The 21,642-nt window shown below is 36.7% G+C and overlaps 1 pseudogene; it reads right to left on the bottom strand.

Annotated features, from left to right (window-relative positions):
* Positions 1-11,648: 11,648 nt before the first annotated feature.
* LOC145009584 (DEAD-box ATP-dependent RNA helicase 20-like) lies at positions 11,649-16,317 on the bottom strand (annotated as a pseudogene).
* Positions 16,318-21,642: the final 5,325 nt, after the last annotated feature.

Below are 21,642 nucleotides of genomic sequence, written 5' to 3' on the forward strand. Positions count from 1 at the left end.
TATACACAACATAATTTCATCATATATATTAAATACATGCCAAGTTACATTTGGGGTTAGGAAAATTTTTGAACCTTCTAAGGATCTCCGATACAGAAGTTAAAGAAAGTAAGACTTTTAGCCGAGTTTCTAATCTATAACAAAATTTTGGGTGTTAGCAAGCACTACTTGCGGCGTAGGTTGCGCTTGGAGATTGACTCCGCGTCTGATTGCTTTGCTTCCATAAGACACCTATCGAAGGCGTCTTGCTGTTCCCTTATCTCTGCGAGGGCTGCAATCATTTGTGCTTGGAATGCATTGGTGCGGAGGTGGGTGTCATCCTGCAACCTATCCAACAGACGGATGTCGGAAGTGTGAACTTGTACTTCCACTTTGACTTCGTGAAGTCGATTTGCTTGGACCCCCGATTGATAGGATTGGTTGGTCAGTTTTCCCACCATGACCGGGAGTGCTCGGTCGGCTGTACCTCCTTCCCTGATGTCGTAGAAGTTCTAACACATACCGTAGGGAGAACGTATCCCTTGTTGTTGGCTCCATTGGTGGAGGTGACTTCCCCAAACGGGAGTCGGTCCCTGGAAGTTCCTCCTAATGGCTGGAGGGTCAACTTCTTCTGGTTCTGAGTCCGTACCAGAGTCATCCCCTTCATCCAACTCGATAGGTTCTTCATCCTCTTCGAGATCCTCCTCTACCCATCCTCTATTGCCTTGGTTCGGGTAGTAGGGGTCCCCTGGTGGGTGGAATCCAGCCATTTGACTGTACAAGAATAGGGTTATAAGAATTGAACAAAATTTGAAAGCATGTAACACTAAACATGTCGATTAGACTATTGTATGCACCAAATACTCCTATAGTATTTAAATTTGTATGTTTGATACTAGTGTCTATTTTGGTAAGTTTTGACTTGTTGCTCACTACCACAATTCCTCGACATACGTTAGTCCAATCTCGGATAAATATAGTTGATCAGGCTATATTCGTCCCAAATTCGATTACATATATCGAGAACTAATCGTAGTGTCCAACTCTTCTTAATACTTCTTGTATAGTTCTAACCATGAAAATATATTGTTGTATGCATGTATTTTGTACTTTCACGACCCAAAATAATCTATTTAAATGAAACGAGGTTTTAGGTGTAAAAATGTTTTGTCAGAGACTTTGAGTCCCTAAGCATTTATAGTTTGTATATCTTATGTGGTTCGATATACTTAGTTCACTATAAACAATGATCTGATACCAATTTGTCACACCCCCAAACCAGAACGGCGGAATCGTTCGAGGATGGATGACTTCATGTAGTATCGTAACAATTGAATACATAGTAAAGAAACCAATACAACCATCACATATATAATTTGAATGTTTACATTGTTGAAAGATACTTGTTTCAAAATAAATTACAACATGATGTTTAAAACAAATTTAAACCAACGCCTCAGCGTCCCTTCTTCAAAAGCTGCAGTTTACCTGTATTACTGAATCCCTGAGAAATACAAGGGGTTTTGAAAGAGTAGATCAGCATTTAAGCTGGTGAGTTCATAAGTATTTAGTGCTAATGTTTATATGAAGAATAATGAAAATGTTTTGTTTACGTTAAATGTTTCTAGAAAATCCCATAGTTTCTACATAGTAGATGATTCTTTGATTTGTTCCAAAACTGTAATGCAATAATGCTTTTCATGCCTAAAATAGTAGTTTTATGTGTAAATCGTTAAGGCATTTGAAAAATCTTGTAAATCAATGTGTTTTTAATAGTCCATGTGAGTCTTAAAACCATTCTATTTGACCAGGATGCCTATATCAACGTTCTTCAAGCGTTGGAGAGTTATGACGTTTGTCACTCCAGGCCTGCCGGCCTAGCTGTAGCTAACAACTTAGGTGTAGGATTTTCAATCCCGTATAGATCTATACACAAGTATCACGCTCCCCCTACAAGGGATTATGGTATATAATACAGGACTTCAAATGCATACTTAAAAGTACGTGAAATGTCTCACAAAATTTAGTATAAACATATTTACGTATGAAAATGTCCATTTGTCCTTGTATATAAAAAATATCTTCTTTGATGTAGTGTACCTAGTATATAAATGTTCATGATTTCCTCGTAAACTATACCTATTATAGTTTTTTCAAAGTGTGTTTCGTTTATATAGTAAACCCTAGTGAAATGCTAACTCCTTATGTAAAGTATAACACGTAAAGTGACTTATCTGTTCACATATACCTAATGTAAAATGGAGCATTTGATTCGTGTGTGTATATATATATATATATATATATATATATATATATATATATATATATATATATATATATATATATATATATATATATATATAAACACGTTTTATTTCCATAAAATAAGGTATTATTGAATATATTTATTTCCTACGAGAACACTCGTGTAGTAGTTTATGAGTCACATATGATTACTTAGATAAAAAGTTTATATAGTGAATCGTTAGGTTACATACGATAATAACCGCGTGCTTTACTTGCATTCCCCCCCCCCCTCTTAATATTGTATAAAAAACATTTATGAAACATTTGAAAATGTAGTTTAGTATGAACTCACTTGAAGGATCGAAGAAAGCGAGATGAAAACCGAGCAGAACTTTGACTCGAGAAAGCGGATTTTCTCAGGATTCTCAGGAATCTCAGGAGCGCAAATGACCTTTGGGACTTGAGTATGGACACCGGGGCTTCGGGATAGCACGTGCATGGAAAACGAGGAAAAAACGCAAGAAAGATGAGACAAAAGTTGTAAATTCCCCGGAACCCTCGCATCCCTTTTATAGGGGCTGGGAACCGCCTCGGTAAGTTGGCCGTACGCGAGTACGCTGGGCGTACTCCTGCGTCATGCGTGACCGCATCCTCGACTGCCTCGGAGCTCGGATGGGATGGGGCGTAGCTTTGCATAGGGGGCGACGTGGACGATCCGAACCTGGATTGGGCCGGTGACTCCCCCTTCGGATAATACCGAATTTTAATTAAATTTTATATTTTTATTATTTAATAAACTTCAAAAATTCATATCTTCTTCATACGACTCCGTTTTCAACGTTCTTTATATCCACACGTAGGTGAGACTATGCTCTACAACTTTCTTTTAGACTCCGTTGTTAAATTCTGAAATTATTTTTAATATTTATTTTTAAAAGGTCGGGGTAAGAAAAGTTTGTTAGAAATTCATAACTTCTTTGTTCGATGTCTGTTTTTGCCAGACTTTTTACCGTTGAAATACCACTATTGAGACTTTCGATTCTCATTTAGGTCATTCCGACCAAAAGCCGTTCGATTTCTGTTTCGAGTTTTTGGCTGTCTACCGCTATACCGAACTTGGAAAAATCATAACTTTCTCATACGAAGTTAGATTTGGACGTTCTTTTTATGTACGCTCACGGTTTAACGATATCTAACATAGTAGGTAACCAAAATAGAGACTTTTTGTACATTTTCTTTTCAAAGTTAATTTCATTATTTTCAAAAGTGGTTATAATACTTGAGTTTTCAAGTCATTACATTGAACCGAAATATTGGGTTGTCACACTTTTGATTCCCACGATATGGCGTAAAAGGCCACGAAGGGGCAATGAGTATGATTCACTAAGATACGTGTCAACTGGAGAGTGACACATGGCAATTAATTCCCCTACGACGTGGCGTTGAAGGCCACGATGTGACCCCGATGAGTCAATTGTGACACAGGGCTGAAGAGTGTGATACATGGCAAAACATGAAGGCCATGACATGTCACATTGGCCACGACGTGGAAATGCCCAGTGTATAAAAATGAGTGTTTTGTATCATTTGGAGAGTTTTTGGTAAATTATCGAGGATAATGATCGGGAGATTATAATAGAGATGTTATACTAGTATATTGGTTATATGGGGCCCAGTACGAGATATGTTAAGGTATCTTAAACCCCGTTAATTTACAATTTCGATATTTTATATATATATAAATATATATTTGACCAGAATATGGGCTACGAGTATTCATGATATGTTTATGTTACGAACCCATTAGTAAGATTAGTGAGTAAGTATTACGATTAAATATTTAGTTGAGACTTTATGGGTTATAAACCCTAATATTTGTGAAATGCCCATTATGAGAGATTTAACTAATGGTTTACATGTTAATCCTATTATGTTAATATTGTGATCATTAATTAGTGTAACATTTGTATTTTCGGTATTTTTCCTTTTAACCCTTCATTTAAAAATCCTTGCAATATGGTCCCTAGTCGAGTACATTGGGTGTACTCTAGGTGTACGTTGGGCATATTGCCTCGATAGCATGATCACGGAGGCACCCACGTACGTTGGGTGTATGTGGGAGTATGTTGGGCATACGTTCTTCTGTGGAAATCCTAATTTTTAGGGTTTATGCCCTATTTAATCACCTTAAGTTTCTCATAGACGTACTTGTTACCAGCCTCCACCTCCCCAAACCCTAAGAACAAAAACTAATTGCCTTGTGAGTGTTTTGAGCATGGAAATGAACCTTGAATGTGTTTTTGGTGATTTTGAAGGAAGATGGACTATTGGAAGTTGCATTTGTGTGGCTAGAGCTTGTGGATTTAGAATAATCATTTACTTGGAAAGCTATTTGAGGTATAAAGCTCGTAACTTGATGGTTCTTTTGATAAGATCTAGTTAGGGCTTATTTATATGCTTCTTATTGCCCTTTAATCCATGCTTGAGAGTATGAGCTACTCCAGAAGCTAATGATGGTAGATCAACATTTTTGAAGTCCTTTAGTCATAAAAATGCAATATTGATGAGTTATCTTGGACCATGCATGAGTTAGGGTTAGTATTATGGGTTCTTTTGGGTATCGGGTCCCATTAAGTCATGAAAAGGTGTAAAGATGCCAACTTTACATTTTATGACATAATTTAGGATTTGATATGAGAATTTGGCTTAGTGGATTAACTAATTAACCATTTAATGGATTGTTTAGACTTTTGGGGAGTATGTTGGACGTACCCAGCTCATACGTTGCGCGTATTGGACAAGGAGGGAGTATGTAGGGCGTCAGTCTAAGTACGCCGGCCGTACTCAGCAGTCGTTGACTTTTGTTGAATTTTGCGTTTTGGGCATATTTTAACTATTAGGATTTTGGGCCTTGTTGGACCACTAGTATTTACGACTTTGGGACATTATTAGTCTTTGGGCCTTCCTAGATTTGGGCTCATAATTGGCTTTGGTTGTCATTTAGGATTATGGGTCGTATTGGGCTTTTGGAGCCATTAGGTTGTGCCTTGGTTTTAGGCCAAGTAAGGAAAGGGTAAAATGGTATTTCACCTTGGGTATTGGAAAAGTAAACTAGATTTCTAGTTATGGTTTTTGGCCTGATTATTAATTGGGGTCTTTATTTGATTGACTAGTGTGAGAATTTTCCGATTCAATAGCCTGATCATTTGTTTGACTTTTAGCAGATCGAGGTGAGTTTTCCTACTATACTATAGGACACTAGGATATGTTATGTGATTGTAGTCTTTGTGACTCATGTTGTATGTGTTATATGCATGTGTGAGTGTTTGCTATGTATATGTAGGGTGAAATAGACCCGATACAACCTTATGCTGGCAGATGAGTTGAAATAAACTCGAGGGTGAAATAGACCCGGTACGGCTTTTAGCCGACACATGAGTTGAAAAAGACTCGGGGTGAAATAGATTTGGGGGTGAAATAGAACTATCATAACTTTGAGATAGCAGATATGTATGGTATGCAAAAATTTTGGGAACTCACTAAGCTTCGTGCTTACGGTTTTTAGTTTATGTTTCGGATACTTAGGGAGCGAAAGGCAAGAGTAGGGTTGATCGTATCGCACACACCATGATTTCCGCTTAATATGACTCTCATGTATTGAGATGATTGATTTACTCAATCTAATTTTCCTTTATGTTTTTATGAACATGTTTGGTTGGTGGTTTTTGAGAAATAAAAATTTTGGTCTTAATTTTTGGGAATTGACAATTAGTTTGGTGACAAGAGGTCACTGAGGGTAGCTAGTAGTGAGTTATGACAAGTTTTGAGAAACTCCTTATTTAATGATTAGGTGCTACCACATGCTGAGATGATAAGAAGCGAAGGATTGAACAGATAAGTAGAATAAATCTATTGACTAACCAGGTGAGTAACACTACTCTGACATTCGTTGAGTTTTTATTTGTGATATATTTTATATGATATAAAAATATTAATTATTAATGAGTAATGTATTAATATTAGAAAGATTGATTACCAGGAGAGATGGATATCTAATTGAAAGATTGGTCTTGATAGAAAGATGAATCATATTAAAGATAGATCATGTCTGAGTAATTGTTGTATTTGATTTGTGATATTTATGATATATGTGATATGAAATGTATGGTTTATATAGAAATTTAGATAATGGATTATTTTTAGGAAATTATTTATTATTATCATCTAAATCATTATCGAGAAATACATTATAAATGACAGATTAATTATGATTAACAGATAGATCATGATAGATCGATTATTCATGAACAAGTGATAGATTATGATAACTATATTAATTCCTATTGAAAGAGATAGATCTTAATAGATAAAATTATTAATATTTACAAAAATACATTATGATAGTGAGGAACATTGACAGATAAATTGTAAATTGAGAGATAGATCATGAGACGGAGAGAGAGAGAGAGAGAGAGAGAGAGAGAGAGAGAGAGAGAAAGAAAGAAAGAAAGAAAGAAAGAGAGAAAGAGAGAACGTGATTGAGAGAGAAGGAAATGGAGAGATCATTGATTAGGGAAATGATAACGATTGAAGAATAGAATAATGACATAAAGATAGATTGTTAATTTAGGAGTAGATTCTGAAAAAGAATTTGATTATCACGGAGAGGATGGTTATGATAATACCCTTAATTACATAAATTAATTGTTAACTAAGTGAGAACTAAGTTATAATATGATTTATATGATATATCTAATTATGTTTTAGTAGCTGTTATTCCCTAAGCCATGAGGCTTATGTTGTTATGATGATTTGTTTTGCATGTTTATAATTGTGACGCCTGGCTCGAACATGTACTTTAGGCCGATATGATCCTTGTGATAACTATTTGTATTCTAGAGTACTAATGTACACCAAAACGATTGTCAACTTTTAAATGTTAAGTGATTTTTTTTTTGGGTGTACTTGGTATGAAATCATGGGTGTTACTTTTAGATTCTTTTAGATCGATAGGATGATGTCCTTATGTCTTTAGACTCCCTGGAAGCAGATCGAGAAACTTCATGGCTAGGATCAAGAATTAGAAAGAACTGTGAGGAACCGTGAGCTTCTCATCTTGATGTTTGGATGGTGTCACGATGTATCGTGAACTAGTGGCGGAATGAATCATATTGGAGAGACCCGATATTCAATTGATTGAGGCTCTTAAGTCTCAGATTGTTAGTCTTATTGGCATTTTCAAGTGATAGTGCATTGATTGGGAGTCGGGTGACCAACCTGTTTGGATCATGTGGAAAGTAAGAGTTTGTGGGAGTATTATTATTTGTGCATCAGAAGTCTCTTGCTGAACATTTTCATTATGAACCTCGTTTGCTTGCGGGCCACCTATTTGAAGCTTGGTTACGAATGTCGAGTATCTGTTCTAAAACCTCAAGTCATGAAGTTCGTTGGAATAGTATCAAGTGTTTTGTCAGGTGGAGATACACCTAATCGAATGAGGGATTTGGATACAATGTGAGATTCTTGGATTGAACATCTTTATATTCATAGGAGTAGTAGGTAGGTGATAGTTTGTCTAGGAGTCAAAAGTGTATATAAGGTTTTCGGGCATAATTTCTAAAATTTGGAATTTGGTGAATTCACAATCAGGATGTTTTGAGTATTCTTTATGCTTGGTTGGGTTGTGTTCCTTGTTAATAGACTGGAGTAGGTATGACTGAGGCTTGGTACCTAGTTTCGGGGAATATATATTATCATATTTGGTTTGTAGTGGTAGTTTTGAGAGTTCCTGGTTCGAGTGCTTCCCTCTAGAAGTGGGGTCATAGAGTTAAGGAGAGAGGGAAAGTTTATGGTCAGACATTTTCTAGTTATTTGGTTGTTAGTTACAACCTATGGGTTCCCAAGTGACCTCTCAAGTTTCTTTATAACATGCCTTGGTGTCGATATGCTTAGAGAGAGCTTACGGAAACAGTTGACGTTGATTTAGGGATCTTAACCAAGACAGATTTCGAGAACAAAATTCAGTTTAAGTGGGGGAGAATTGTAACATCCTTTTTTGATAAGTTCTTAGTTTAGTACTGTCAACAATTAACAGGTTAACGGAGGCCGTGGGCTTTAATGGAATGTATTTTAGACTTTAATGGAGGGGTATGTTGTTGGATAAGTGATTTAAACCTCTTATTGTTCAATGGAAGTCGAGGGGTAAAATGGGAAGGGTTATGTTTTGGGCTTCTTGAATAAATTAGGGATTTTAATTTAAGATGTTTTTAGTCATCGGTATCAAGATATAATTGCAGTGCTCGTCGATACCATTCCGTGGATATATAGATCATCGAAAACGCATTTGGAACGAAGAAGTTATGAATGTTTGAAATTAATCTAGAAAAAGAGAGTCTGGCAGTACACTGGGCGTACTCTAGGAGTACATTGGGCGTACTAGGCTGACTGAGTCGTGTTTTTAGGGTGTTACGCTGGGCATAACTTAAGGCACGTTGGGAGTATCATCGCAATGTAAAAACACTATTTTCATGGTTTTGAGCCCTATTTAAGTATTCTAACCCCTTGGGGTCCTCCCTAAGATCATCCTCCATCCTCTTGAGCCTCCAAATTTAAACCCTAGCCCCTAGAGAAAATATTAAGCCTTTTTTTATGTGTTTTGGCTGATTTTGGATGAAAAAGAAGTCCAAACTTCTTTGAAGATCAAGCTTGTAGATCTAGAGCCCACATTGCTTTTCTGAACTCCAGGAGCTATAAAGCTTGAACCTTAATGATGCATTTGCTAGATCTAACTAGTTTTGTGTTTTATGAGCTTTTTTGTACCATAATATTGTTATCCATAAGTATGGCTTACTCTAATCCAAATGAGTTATCCTTTCAGATGTTTCTAGGTGCTAGGAGCCATAAAAATGTGATCTTGGTTCTTATATTCCCTCTGTGCTAGAGTTATGATACTTTGGTTTGTGTATTAAGTTAGGGTTTTGGTGTATGGACTCCTTCTATCCGTGGAAAGTCATAAATGTGGAAATTTATAACTTATAATGATGCTTTGGATCTATATCTGAGTTGTGGATATGAGGTTTGTATGGAATAAGCACTTAATGAGGATGTAAGGACTCAAACGAAAGATAAAGGGCATACCAAGTGGTACATTGGGCATAATAGGCAGATACCCTGATAGTTGCATGGAACACGACTACGCCCAACGTAGTGATTGAGTACATGAGGCGTACTCGGTTAATGTTGACCTTCTTTCACTTTTTGACTTTTTGACTTTTGACCCTGACGAGGAATTTGACCAAGTTTGACTTAGTGGCATTTTGGGTGGTAGATTGAGTTAAGGTCATGCTTGTTGTATAGTTGACCGATAGAGTTAGCGGTTGGAGCTGTGATCTGTTCAACTACATTTCAAACTGTGAGGTGAGTTTCTTCTCATTGTACTCGGGGGCCGAAGGAACCAATGCCATCCCACTATTTTGTGTTATGTATCCTGGCATATAGGATGATGTGCCATGTAGATTATATGTCAGATTGGTAGATTTGTATGATTACTTGTACTTACTAGCTGTATGTTTATCTGCTACATATGTCGACCTAGTATAGCTGGGTTGAGGTTGTACCGCTTTGTGTTGTCAGCCAACAAACCCTAACAAACGAATCTGGAGATTGTAGGCCAGTGACAATCTAATCAGGAGATTGTGGGCCAGAGTGGCAATCCAGTCGGGAGATTGTGGGCTAGTGTTGCAATCCAATCGGGAGATTGTGGGCTAGAAAGGCAATCTAATCGGGCGATTGTGGTCCAGGATAATCCATTCGGGAGACTGCGTACCCAACATGGAATATGTGTATTTGTTTGGTTTTGTGTGATATTTTGGGGGAACTCACTAAGATTTGGCTTACAGTTGAAGTGTTATGTTTCAGGTACTTTATATGATCAAGGCAAGGTGAAAAATTTATCGTGCACATCCTTCGGATTTTATGAGATTTGATTTTGGGATACTCTGATTTTTATGTTGAATTTTGGAAACTAAGTTTTGTAAACATTTATGGTTTTTGGTTTGGTTTTGAAAAACAAAAATTCTACTTGATTTTTGGGATGTTACACATACACTCAAGCAATACTCCCCCTCAGGTGTCCACCATAGTAGAGGTTCTTCAGTTTGCACAATCGTTTTCCCTTTCTTTTTCCTTTTCCCTCCTCCTCTCCTACTACCTCCTAGTTGCATTTCAGCAACCCTATCTTGCGATGATTGTGTGGATGATGGTTGTTTGTGGCATGGAAGCAAACATATTTTAATTTTTTTTTTGTAGGTTTCAGTTTTGTTGCATGTAGGCCAATGTAGGGAATTGCATTGGAGGGTGAGGTGAAATTAAAATAGATTTCTTGAAATGATATTTCTGTTGTGTTTTGAATGTTGAGGAGGTTCATCTAACTCTCTTAGTGCACAAACCCCATCGAAGTGGTTATGTTTGTGTTTGTTGGAGGGGTGCTTGAGTCTTTCTCCCTAGTTGAAAAATGAATTGATTTTAGAATATATTGAGAGAAAGATAAGAATGGTGTAGTAAAAATGTTATGTGTGTTTGTGTATATATATATATACACACACACACACACATTGAGAGAGAGAGAGAGTATTAGATAATAGACAATTATGTATGTAGTTGTTTACAATAATCTTGTATTTATCCTATTCCATAGATATAGGAATATTTGTTGTATTCTCTTATTATAAAAGCAATACATGTCACACGTCCTTTGTGTGGTTGATTTAATAAATCTTATATCGTATCAGCCTTCTCCTCATCTTCACTCCCTTTTCTTTTCTAAACCCTAATCCGATCATGGCTCCTTCTCATGGCTCCGTACCACTACTAGAAAAACAGCCTTTTACGACACTCATTGCGCGTCGTAAACGGCTCAGACGACGCGCAAATGCGCGTCAAGGAAGGCCCTATCATAAAGAGAGACGATACGCTTTTGCGCGTCGTCTATAGACGACGCGCATTTACGACGCACGTTTACGACACGCAATGCGTATCAAGGAAGGCCCTGTCATAAAGGAAGATGACACGCATTCGCGTATCGTAACCTTACGACGCACGTGTTAATGACACGCAATGTGTATCAAGAAAGCCCCTGTCAAGAAAGGCCATGTCATAAATGAAGATGACACACATTTTTGTGTATCATAATTTTAAATATTTAAAAAAAATATTCTTTATAGATTTACTTATTTTCAAATTAAATTTGTATTTAATGTTTCATAATAGAAAATAAAATATCATATACAAAAAATAGAATCCAATGCATAAATTTAATGTCATACAAATAATCATTCCATGGAAAGATAAAACAAATCAATAGAAATTGTAACAAAAATTTACAAATGAATTAGATACAAAAAACACAATCCATTGCCCCTTTGCTAACTAATCTGTACAAATTCACCCTTGTTTCTAATCATTTTCTTAAATACCTTACAAACATAATTCATCCATAGTACCTCAACTATAGTTGTAGCCTTGTTTCTTCTTCTTTTGAACTCATCTCTTGCAACCATTGCTCTAAGCTTAGTCTGAATAGATACAACATCTCCTTGTCAATTATGTGGAAAATACAACCGGAGAGTGGCCTACCTTCATAATAGCAACAACTAATGAAGCAGGAATGAAAGAGAAGGAAATAATCACAACAATAGCTGCAGTGAATGCATCTAGGCCCTACAAGATCATTAAAATCACTATTTAAATACACACTACATATAAAGGTGTCGATATTCTGATTGCATGTACTTAATATATAAAGACTCCAACAATAAATAGATATGTTATGTTACCTTGAGACACCTTTGAAGGGGATCCAAAATGCCATACCAATTTGGGATCTAAAATGCAATACAATAAAGAAATCTAACATTATTAATTTTGCAAAAGAGTACCTATAGCACCAATGTTTATAAAGGTCCCCATGGCTCCATCATTACCCTAGTCCATGTACTCCAAAATCTTTCTTGTTCCTGCAAGCTAGCTGTAATGGCATTCCTGCAAGTGCTCCTTCTCCCATGGATCCTTGAACAAAAACCTAAATAAATTTTAAACTTTTATTTATATTCGAATATTTTTTGTTGTATATACAATAACTGAATTTGACATTTATAGTTTAGTAGTTAGAATTGGAATAATCATAATCTGTCATGCCTTTAATTGGCAGGAAATGGAATGGAATTTAACAAAAAAGGAAGAATAGAATTGAATGGTGAATCCCATCAAACATGGAATTTGATATAATTTAATTCCATCCATTTGCCAATCAAACATGCCATGGAATGGAATCTCCGATTTCAATTCCATCAGAACCATGATAAGCATACCTTAACACATTTTCCATCATTTGAAAATGATAGAGCAAGAACACGAACAAGTTCCATCAAAGTACCTATTCGATATACATTCTGTACATAAATATAATTTATATTTATATTTTATACCAATTCAATTATTGAAAAAGGAAATGTTCCTCACTGTGTTGGGGTTCAGCTTTGGCTATCATCAACATTACAAGTTGTCTCAGTATTGTCCACCGCCACATGGAATAAGCTGCAGAAGAAAGTTCAAAGGAAGGAAACAAATTCTAAATTCTTAAAAAAATTAAAAATCTTTAAAAAAAAGCATCCAAGGACTTTGATACCTGTAAACTTTAGTTCCTTATCCAACTTATCCTACAATACATCTGTCACACCCTTCTAATCTGTCACGAAAACCCCCATGACCTATATAAATCAAACATCAAAGCTTCAATAACAAAACCAAAGGGCAAATCTATCAATTTTTTGGAAAAATCAAACCTGGCCAAACGAACCTGAGGGTGGAGGAGGTGCACCTCGCCCTATTGCCGCTAAATCAGGGTTGACTTTCTGACCGGCCTCCTGAAGTATGGCAATAAGTTCCTTAGCAAACCGAGCATTTGTTGCTGTAAAGAAAGTGTATGCTGTCCCTTTAGCCCTGACTCTTCCTGTTCTCCCAATCCTATGAACATAATCTTCGAAGGAACCCGGGAAATCATAATTTATCACATATTTCACATCCTTCACATCTGTAGCTATCATTATTGGAGTTTTACTAGCTTTGAATTCGGATAAAACCTAATCTCTTTTTGCTTGACTTTTATCTCCATGGATTGATATGCGGGCCACCCGTCCATTCTGAGCTGGCGGGTGATTTGGTCACACCCTTTCTTCATGTCCATAAAAATTAGAGTTCTACTCCCATCCATGATGTCATCCAACAGTTTCACCAATCTGAAAAAAAATATCAAATTTTATTATTTTAAAGCTTCTAAAAAGTTGAAAATAAAAAATCATCTATAAAAACGGCCTGCTTACTTGTTGTACTTTTGATTCTGAGTAACAATATCCACATGTTGCTGAATCGAATGGTTAGCTTTTAAGTCTTGTGAACTAATCACCACTTGTCCAAATTTCAAATGTCTAAAAAAAGGATTAAATATGAACACATGGTGAAAATAGAAAAAAAGTAGTTACTTTGTATGGGTTGTAAAGAACTGTCTTGCAAGTTGTTCGACTTCCTTTGGCCATGTAGCACTCCAATAAAAGGTTTAACAATCTGGTTGCATCTATGTATATACAAAAACCCATAAGATAAGAAAAATTGAAAATATATATTTTAGTTTTCTCTTATTATAAAAGGCAGGTTAAAAACTACTAATCACAATTCACAAACCTGTGAAACAATTTTTTTCATTTGAGGTTCAAAACCCATGTCAAGCATCCTATATGCCTCATCCAACACAAGGTAAGTCACCCTCCTCAAGTTTGTATGATGAGACTCCAACATATCAATCAATCTTCCAGGTGTAGCAATGATAATATGAACACCTGAAAGAAAATATTTTTAAAAAATGATGATGAAACATGTGCTTTAGGCATAACAAAGATAGATAGATAGATATAATGCTGGAAAATGTTGAATACGTTGAAGAACCATAAGGATATACCCGATCCATAGTAGTAAATTCATCTTTGAGCTTATCACCACCTTCCTTTTTGTAAATCACGAACTTAAGGAACCTTTGGAACCCCACCATAAATGCAAGTATTCTTAATCTTTGAAGTTGTGCCAAATTTAGTTGCTTCTTGTTGTATTTGAACAGCAAGTTCACAAGTTGGAGCTAAAACTAACACAATCGGTCCATCTCCTTTTACTGTGATACCTGTAAACTCGTCGGAAATGGGTTATCCTATTCATGTTCTGATTGTGAATTTGACCTTCACGTCCTTTGTGCTCATTCTATTACGATACTTCCCGTACTTATCAACCCTCAATGGTTCACCCCAATCAAACTCATGGTCAAGAAATGGATCCATAAAGTGGACAGAACTCTTACCAAGCACAAACTGCCTGCCCTCCTACTAGTGTTCATAACCCTATTACTAATTTCCAATATTCTTTCGTGGCTCCTGTTATTGTTGGGGTTCAGCTTCGCGATTGCAGCTCTACATTTCTCTTCATCCTGCAATAAATGCTCTAGTTCTTCTATTTCTTTCTTAAGTTCACTGGCTTCCTCATTCATATACATCTCTATCACCTGATCTTGTCCTTCCACTGACTCAAGCTCCTACATCATGAATTTTTATGAACATTTATAATTAACTATTTAAACATAGTTTCTGAGATTATTAAGTTTAAAATGTGATAGAATATCATCTTAAGACTTAGTTGTTCATCAAGTGTGAAATGTTCTTTGGTCCAATCACAAGAAGCACCAAGTCGCCTTATCTGAAGTCTTATCTACCTGATTCAACCATCTTAATTCATTCAGATGCCAACATTCTTTCAACAACCAACTGAAAACAATATCTGTTAGATATATAATATATTAACTAAGTAGACTAATACAATAATCAGAAATCCATTTGTGGAAAAGCTCAAACCTGAGTTGCAATGCCAGCATGATCAGTTCCAGGGAGCTACAGTGTAGGTCTGCCCTTCATCCTGTTGTATCTGATCATAATACCTGGAACACAATTGAAAATATGAATGGTTTGTTTATTTACACATTGAATAAAGAAAAAATGATGAATTTTACAAAGTTTTTATGTGAATCTATGTTGTTAGTAAACATTTACCAAACCTCAAGAGTTACAAACATAGCATGTCTCATGTGCAATGAACCAGTCACGTTTGGAGGTTGCATTGTGACAACAAAAGGTTCATTTCCCTTATCAAAGTTTGGCTTGAAATGCCCTTAGGAATCCCACCTAGAGCAATCAATGATTAATACATAGAAATGATGATATGATAATCATTTTTTTCAGTTAATACGAAACATGGCACATTCGATCAAAAGTAATACCAGTTGCATACACTCTTTCCAGATGAATTGCCTTCAATCTGGTATAATAAAAGTGGATAATACTTAGACATATATATATATATATATATATACACACACATTTAGGCTCATTAACTGTGGCCATAAAGCTAGGGTTCCATGATACAAAAGAAGAACTTTGAAATTACCTGGTTCGATTCAACACCCCCATCAGAAAGGTTTCCATTATCTTCAGATTCATCTTTTATAGCACCTTTGTGAAAACATGTGAGAACAAATTTAAATTATTGACAACCAAATCAATAAACAAGAAATTTAAACGCCAGATGTTGCAGGGTGTATGATCTTTATGACTAATAGTTAAACATTTTACATAAATATGTGCAAAATCAAACAAATGTTTTTACCGGATTCTCATAATTATATCGTACATATTAAACTAGCCCTAATTCGTATATCTCCCTTTTTAGCACGATAAGAATCCAAAAATCACAGAGGTTAAACAATGTGTCATTGTGATTTCTGCCAATTTAACTCTGAATAAGTCCCCATATTTGACCAATTACTACTTAACTATAAAAAAAATAGGATATGAATCACAATTGTAACTAAATGTGATCGACCTCCAAATACAATTATATTGAAGGCTATTTGATCATTTCAAATACGATCGCAATTGAAAAAAAATATGAATCTTAAAACAATTAGGTCAGATCAAGGGATTGCTTACCTGTAGATGACATGAATAACCTCCATCAATGATTGAACTCATTCGATCCATTTAAAAGCCTACCCTTTACCAAATCGATTGAAGACGTCATATTGAAGGGTGTTTGTAACTGAAATCTACGAGATTGATGATTTTAGTAAGCTAAGTAAACAGATGATGGAGTGTTGACATGGGGAAATATGGATTCGAGCCCTAGAAGCTGAGAAGTAGACACATCTATGAAGCGCGGTACTTGAAATCGATTTGTTGGATTTTCTGGTCTGATTTTTAAGAAGATTTTGTGTAGTCCAGAGAAAAGTGCTAGTTCTTCCAAAGTTTGGGAGGATGGATCAATGTAACGGGCTTAGGTCTCCTATAAGGGGAAGCGAGCATGAGATCACTAGACCTGAGGTTGCCGACAAGGTAAGGTTGTTGGCAAGGTGATGTAGCCGACAAGGTGAGGCAAGGTGATCAGGTGAGATTGTCGATCGTTGTAGAGGCAGAGCACCGAGAACGGTCGTCTTTCATCGGAAGTCGACGACGGTGGGAGACACTAGGAAGGGTCGAATAAGCAGCAGATGGCGGAAGGTGAATGGAGGTTTGAGAATCAAGAGAGAAGAAAGAAAGAAAGAAAGAAAGAAAGGGGGTTTTCAGCGGGGATGAGCTAGGGTTTTCAGCTGGTGGAAACCAAGCGGGCTTTTTAATTTTTGGATTTCATTTCCCCCTCGGATGAAACGCGCGTTTCATTAAACTTTATAAAGTGACATGGTGAGACGATGCACATTTTATTTAAGGTGCCCTCCGTGTTTTTTTATTAGACACTAATTTTAGGGCAAGAAAAAAATGTGTTCTCTATTCTTCATATTTTGGAAAACTGACATCAAATTTTAGGGCACGTACAAATGTGTGTCCTGTATTAGTGCGTTTCATTGATTGCGCGTCGTAAAAGGCTATTTTTCTAGTAGTGTCCACTTCTGATGATGGATCTTTTTCCATGAATACCCTCCTCCACATGATACCCATTAAACTTTCCTTTACCAATTATGTTCTGTAGAAGAACCAAATATTACCTCTTTTTTCTTATCAGAAGCTAACCAGCCACATTGATGGTACTCCTTCTCCCTCATAAACCATCACTGTTGAAGGAAAACAAGCTACAAACCCTGCATTTGTTACTTGGAACGAACTTGATCAACGATTTGTCATCCTTCTTAATTCCTCTCTCACAGAGGAGGCTACTGCTGAAATTCTTGGCCTTACCACAACTCACTCTATTTGGAACTCTCTCGAATCTGCCTACAACAAATCTTCTGTGGAACGGATTCACTCTTTGCGAGACTTACTACGACAACTTTCTAAGCATACTTCTTCTGTTTCAGAGTATGGAAAAAAGTTTAAGAATATTTGGGAGAAGCTAGCTGCAATCGGTCAACTTGTTGAAGATATGGATAAAATCCATTGGTTTCTTTGTGGATTGGGTGGCTCCTATGAAACTTTCTCTACTGCAATTCGTACTACCAAGCCATCTCCCTCTTTTCGAGATATTCTCTCTCATGCTGAAATTCATGAATTGTTCTTACAATCCCTTCATGGTTCGTCCCCACCACCTGTATCTTTTTTCTCTCAACAAACTCGGGCCAGTAAAACCACTTCTAGAAGTGGTCGAAATCCCAACTTCACACATGGTGGTGGTTGTGGAAGCTTTAATGGTGGCAGAGGGCGTGGTGGTTTTCATCCTCCTTATTGTCAGTTATGTTGAACAAATGGACATTATGCTTCTGCATGTCCTAGTTTACACACCTATGCTTCAAATGCTTTGCCTTCTGATGCAAATCTGGCTCAGTCTTTTCACTCTTAGTGTCATGTCACTAAAGGAAATCCGGACTGGTATGTCGATTCTGGTGCTACTTCTCACATGACTTCCACACCAAATAATGTGTCTCACACAACTCCAAATACGGGTAATATGCATGTCACCTTTGGTAATGGTCATAAGTTTCTTGTTTCTCATATTGATCAATCCATTCTCCCTAATAAGCTGTTACTACGTTATGTTTTGGTCATTCCACATTTAACAAAAAATCTTTTTTCTATTAGCCAACTTACAAAGGATCAACCGGTGGATCTCTTATTTTCTCAACCATTTTTTACTATTCAGGACAGGGTAACCAAACAAGTGATAGCACACGGTCTGTGTGAAGATGGATTATACATACTCAAGAATGAACGCACAACTTTGACTGCAGCTATTGGATCTTCAAGAAAAGCCTCTTTTGAGCTTTGGCATGCTCGTTTAGGACATATTTCTTTTGAAGTTATTTCTAGTTTACATAAGTTGGGTCTTTTATATGTTACTTCTTTGCTTCCAAAACCAATTATTTGCAAACCTTTCCAACTCTCTAAGGGACAACGATTATCCTTTTCGCTTAATCCTAAATGATCTTTACATCCATTTGATTTAATTCACTGTGATTTGTGGGGCCCTGCTCCTGTTATTTCTGGTGGCTATCTTTACTATGTTGTTTTTGTGGATGACTACTCACGTTTTACATGGTTTTATGCTTTAAAGACCAAATATGGCTTTTACCCAGTTCTTGTTACCTTTATCAAGCTAGTTCAAACACAGTTTTCTCGAAAGATTAAAGTCTTTCAAAGTGATGGAGGTACAAAGTTCGTTACCCACACGGTTCGTCAAAACTTTGAGGATAATGACACTTTTCACCGCCTTTCTTGTCCACATACACCCCCAACAAAATGGGAGAGTTGAACGCAAACACAAGCATATTGTGGAAACAGGTCTTACAATGTTATATCATTCTCATGTACCTACATCTTTCTGGGTGGATGCCTTTAGTTCTGCAACATTCATTATAAATCATTTGCCTACCAAAGTTCTCGACCATTGCTCACCTTTTGAGCTGCTTTACTCAAGACCTCCTAATTATGGTAATCATCGAACTTTTGGTTGTCAAGTATATCTATCTTTAGGATTATTCAACTTACAAACTTGCACCAAGAAGCATACCATGTATTTTTATTGGTTATCATACTCAATAAAGAGGGTATAAATGTCTTGACTTGATGACTTCTCACATTTACATCATAAGACATGCTCGATTTGATGAAACTTCTTTCCCTTTGCAAGCAAAATAACTCATCAAGATTTAACAAAACTTGATGTTCATACTTTTTTTGAAGATCGTATTGTCACTGCATCATCATCGCCTCCCGATGGGCCTTCATCTTCATCGAACACACTTACTGATGTTGGCCCTTCTCCTACTGTCGCAACAGTTCAGCTCACTACTCCATGCAGCCTCTACCATCCTGATTTATCATCCATGCCCATCTCTACACCTGAACCAGGTCCATCTTCGGCTTCATCACTTCATGATGATTTACCATCTGATGTTGAAGAGAACGCTCCTTCACTACCTGAACCAGTTTCATCACATCCCATGATAACACGCTCGAAATCAGGTATTTTCAAAGATCGTCATCTACTAGATTTCGCTACCCTTGCTATGCACACTCTTTATGCCTCCTTGTTAGTTGATCATGTACCTAGAGGCTTTAAAGCAAATGCCAAAAATCCTTATAGGATGCTTGCAATGACTAATGAGATGGATGCTTTAAAACAAAATAATACTTGGTGTTTAGTCCCGAGACCTCCCAATGCAAATGTTGTTGGTTCTAAATGGGTGTATCGCACAAAATACAAAGTTGATGGTACTATTGAACGATTTAAAGCATGTCTGGTTGCACATGGTTTTATTCAAGTTCCTGGAATAGACTACTCTCATACCTTCAGCTTCGTTGTCAAAGCCTCAACTGTGCGTATTGTACTCTCTCTTGTCGTCCTACATAAATGGCATTTACACCAATTAGATGTTAAAAATTCCTTTTTACATGGACGATTAATTGAGACTGATTATATGGAACAACCACCTGGGTTTGTAGATCCTAAATTCCCAAAACATGTTTGCAAATTATCCAAAGCTCTTTATGGCCTAAAACAAGCTCCACGGGCTTGGTTTCATCATCTAAGCTCCTTTCTACTATCAAATGGATTTGTCTGTAGCTGAGCAGATACGTCCTTGTTTATTTTTGCTCGTGATTCGTGTATTTTATACTTGCTAGTTTACATTGATGACTTGATTCTCACAGGAAACAATGAATCAATCATCTCCTCCTTTATTGCTTGTCTTCATCAGGCATTTGCTATTAAATATTTGGGTGATCTAAATAATTTTCTGGGCTTAGAAGTTTTGTATACTTCTGATGGGCTCTTTCTTAGTCAAGCTAAATATGCCAAATATATCCTCACAAGGGCTGACTTACTTGACTCAAAACCTGTTTCTACTCCATTGCCTATGCATGGGATTTTTCAATCTCAAGGTGTGCCTTTCTCCGATCCGACTCTCTATCGATTTTTGGTGGGTGCTCTTCAATATTTGACCATCACTAGACCCGATCTTTCATATGCAGTCAACCAGACAAGTCAATATCTACATGCTCCTACTAATGATCATTTTTAGTTAGTCAAGTGTATCTTACGCTATGTTAAAGGCCCACTTTCCTTTGGGCTCGCATTTAAACGTCCGTATTCCAATCACATCTTACGCTACCCGGATGCTGATTGGGCTCGATGCATTGAAACAAGACGGTCTACTTGTGGTTATTCTATTTTTCTTGGTGGAAATTTGATCTCATGGAGTGCTAAGAAGCAACCAACTATCTCTAGGTCTAGCTGTGAGTCTGATTATAGAGCTATTGCCAACGCTGCTGCAGAAATCGTATGGATTACACATCTTTTGCGTGAGCTTCATACCATACCTCCGGGCATTCCCACTTTATTGTGTGACAATAAAAGTGCACTTTTTCTGACTCAAAATCCGGTCTCTCATAAGCGTGCAAGACACATTGATTTAGACTACCACTTTGTTCGAGAACTTGTTGCTTCTGGTAAACTTCACACCAAGTATGTCTCCACCAATCTCCAGGTTGTCGACATCTTTACCAAGAGTCTTCCATGTCCTCTTTTTGAGAGATTTCGAGCCATGCTCTATCTTGGTCCACCACCTCTTTGCTTGAGGGAGGGGGTATTAGATAATAGACAATTATGTATTTAGTTTTTTACAATAATCTTGTATTTATCCTATTCCATAGATATAGGAATATTTGTTGTATTTTCTTATTATAAAAGCAATACATGCACACGTCTTTAGTGTGGTTGATTTAATAAATCTTATAGAGAGGGGTAAAGCTACTATGTCATAAAAAATTATTGTTTATTTATCTATTTTAATGTTTTGACAGTTCAAAATCAAAAAAGCATGTTATCTTTCGTTTTTACAGC

This window comes from Lactuca saligna, chromosome 8 (assembly GCF_052625555.1).
Source record: "Lactuca saligna cultivar CGN05327 chromosome 8, ASM5262555v1, whole genome shotgun sequence".
Taxonomy (NCBI): Eukaryota; Viridiplantae; Streptophyta; class Magnoliopsida; order Asterales; family Asteraceae; genus Lactuca; species Lactuca saligna.